This window comes from Centruroides sculpturatus, unplaced genomic scaffold, assembly GCF_000671375.1.
Source record: "Centruroides sculpturatus isolate CEXI.00-Female unplaced genomic scaffold, Cexi_2.0 scaffold763, whole genome shotgun sequence".
Taxonomy (NCBI): domain Eukaryota; kingdom Metazoa; phylum Arthropoda; class Arachnida; order Scorpiones; family Buthidae; genus Centruroides; species Centruroides sculpturatus.
The window spans coordinates 219,244-222,763 of record NW_019385963.1 but is presented as its reverse complement, the minus strand read 5'-3'; the positions used below and the strand labels follow the sequence as shown (position 1 = coordinate 222,763).

At 35.6% G+C, this 3,520-nt stretch overlaps 1 pseudogene; it reads right to left on the bottom strand.

Moving 5' to 3' along the window:
* Positions 1-551: 551 nt before the first annotated feature.
* On the bottom strand, positions 552-3,013 carry LOC111612828 (annotated as a pseudogene).
* Positions 3,014-3,520: the final 507 nt, after the last annotated feature.

The following is a 3,520-nucleotide window of genomic DNA, read 5'->3' as shown; positions in this document are numbered from 1 at the left end:
CCCTAAAATCACAAAAAGTTTTTTTTTCTTACTTTCAGTTCTGCAAACTTTTTATTGCATCTTTTAAATTTACTTGATCAGCAATTTCAAGCTCAATTGCCAACATGGCCAAACCATTAAGACGATTTTGTGTAGCAGTCAAACGTAAAAAGTTCTTAATTAATTTTAACTTAGAGAAACTCCTTTCGCCACTTGCTACAGTTATTGGTATCGTTAGCAATATTCTTAAAGCAATAGTAAGATTTGGGGTAAAATTTAACTTTGTAATTAAGCTCAGTACATTGCTTAGGCTTTCTTTTTTTGTCCAAAAGCGCAGATACTGCTGAAATTTCTGCTAATTCTACCCCATTTATGTCAACAGAATCACCATCTGTTAAAATGCATTCTAAATTCGTAGTGTTTTAGTAGCATTTCTTTGGACATGATATTTAAATCGTACATATTATATAAGAATTGAAAATAGTTACTATGATTACTAAGTTACTATGATTACAAATCTAGCATCTAGTGCATTTAGTGCTTGATCGATTGTAAAATGAAAAAGTTCTATTTTATATTTTCCTTTTGGATCTTTGATGGGTTCGTATAAGAAGTTCCTTTTTCCTTCTTCTAACGTAGTGTCGTGTTATTATTGATCCAAAATTAGCCTCCACATCAATTTCGGTAGCAAGTTCTTTTGCATCAATAATAGTTTCATCGAAGGACGAATCCGATCGAAGATTCTTAAAAAATATTTTGCAGTTTTGTGAAAGATCAAGTGCAAAGGCTAGATCAAAATCTTTTGTTTACATCAACTTGGATTAATGGAATTTAGTATTTTATGCCAAATAACTAATGAACACGAAAACTTAAATTGTTTAATACAATTTAATAAACCCGAGGCCTCGTCTCTTATTAAATTATCAATTTCTCGGTTTTCGTAAATGCTTAGCAAGGCGTCGTATACATCTCCCTAATGAAATCTCAAAGGCTTTAAGGCCTCTATCCTACTCTTCCATCTAGTGTCACTCAATGGGTTTCAATGGTTAAATCTTCAACATGTTTTAAAAGTATTGCCCATCGAAAAGTAGATGCCGAAAAAAATAAATATATTTTTTGGACCGTGTTGAAGAAATTAGCAGCTTCCATGAAGGCTTTTGCCATATCATTAACAACAAGATTGAGAGAGTGGCTACTACACGGAACATAGAATGCTCGCGAATTATATTGTTTAATTCTAGATTGCACTCCTACTTTATCGCCCCCATATTGGACCCGTTCTCGTATCCCTGCCCTCTGATATCCTGCAAATTTAAATCCAAGTCATTAAGTTCTCCAATTATAATATCAGACATTTGTTTTCCTGTGGATCTTTCGACTGGTAAGAAGCCTAAAAAGCTTTCATTAATTTTAATTTCAACATCAGAGTCAAATTTATTGATTGAAACATATCTGATTACAAGAGTCATTTGCTCTACTTTACTAATGTCAGGAATACAGTCTAAAATTATGGAAAAATATTTTGATTCTTTTAGTTCATCAATAATATGAGACTTTACACTTTGATGCAGCACATCTATTATCTCGTTTTGTATATTTTTCCCGAGATAATGAGCTTTAGTCTTTTTTTTTTTTTTTAGCACTCTACGGACGTGCTCTTCCATAATGGGATCAAATTCAGATAGCAACTCAACTATTTTTAAGAAATTACTGTTTTTATACTCAAACAACTTGTCGCTTGTACCTTGAAAAGCCAGACCACTTTTACCAAGCATTTTAGTAATTGCTACGATTCTTAGAAGCACCTCGTTCCAATGATTCGATTCGGCATTAATAATTCTTTGAGAGGCTGCATCTATAGTTTTACAACACTTTAACCTTAGGTTCATTTCTAGCCATGATTTTTGGGCCTGAATATGATTTTTGGAAATTTCACGCTCTTTTAAAGTTTCGCCGAGATGTTTCCAACTTTTAAAACTCTCCTATGAAAGAGAACTAACTATACAGACTAAAATTTTGCAACAGAAACAGTAAACGCAGTTTTGTGAAAGAAAGTACACTAGCCAGTCTCGTAAAACTCTCTCTCCATTGCTTAAAATTCGTGTATAATAATTTACGCTAAAATGTCGACCAGTGTCATTGGAAGGAAATTTGTAAATACAGTATACAATGGTTTAGGCGCCAAAAGAAGTTTTTTAGTAAGACAAGGTCCACCTAAACTTTAGATGAACCTTGTCTTACTAAAAAACTTCTTTCGGCGTATCCTAAAATTCTTGGCCGCAATGCTGGATCTGTACTCAAAGTTTGTAGAACGCTTTCTGTGGGTGTGACACCCACAGAAAGCGTTCTACAAACGTTGGTGTTAATTTGCTTTCATCTGGTGATGATTTCATCTGGTGATGATAGAGTCAGAGTGTCGTCAGTTCCAATTGATTTAGAAACTTCGTCCATTTGTTTGTCATCATCATCCTCTGACGGTTTTGTATTTTTTTTTATAACCGGACTTGATGTTGGATTCTCAGAGTTGTCATTTGTTTTGGTAAAACTCTGGATATAATTTTTTAACGCGCCAGCTTGTTTTTGCCTTTCGGCTTTCTTTTTCAGCCTTCTTTTTTTTNGTCTCTTCCCAATTGATTAGTTCGGTGTCGGCAGCGAGAGCGAGAGGCAGCGGGTGACGACCTTCCCCAAGTGCGTGTGGCGTGGCACTCTCCCGGAGTTGAGACGCTACACTCTAAGTCTATTGCACTTGGCCAAGGTCTTCGGGGATCGGCAGGCCGCAGACCTTGTTGTGGAGGATATAGGAAGTGACAACTCGGACGAGTTGTCACTTCCTATATCCTCCGAGTTGTCACTTCCTAAAACAGGAAGTCACAACTCGGACGAGTTGTCACTTCCTGTTTTGTCGAGTTCTGCCTCTTGGTCCGCAATGGGGACGCACTGTCTTGCGGAAGTCGGACTGCTGCGATTCTCTTGGCCTAAACGGCGGTTCTCTTTGATTTTCCCCAACTCGTCCTTCTTCACCTGGATGCGACATTCTTACCGGATTAGAGAGCTAATTCAGTTTTATGGCTTAATTTTAATGCTTATAAGAAAAAATTGCATGGAAACAAATATATTTTATTCAAAATGTTACTCAGAATTACAAAAGCTCAAATTTATGCCAATTAAAACTTTTTATAACGATTTTAATAAACGGCGTTCAGTAACGTGATGATAATTTAAAATATGTTTTGATATAAACATAGATGACGTCATCGTTTCGTTACATTATTGTTTCTAACATGAAAGTTCACGGCAATTTCTTCTACAGCGATTTTGCTAAATTGTATGATTACAGGCCTACAGTAACATAAATGGACTATCTATATTCATACTGTCCTTATCCCAAACAGTTTGTAGATATCTTTTTTGTTTTTTTTAATGTTTCAGCCGAGACAGTTCTATCACACGGTTTGGTAGTCAACCACGACAATGCTTTCTGTTCCATCTATAAGGAAATAGTTTGATGTAGTAAGCACAGAATTCTAAAGATTGCAGAGGC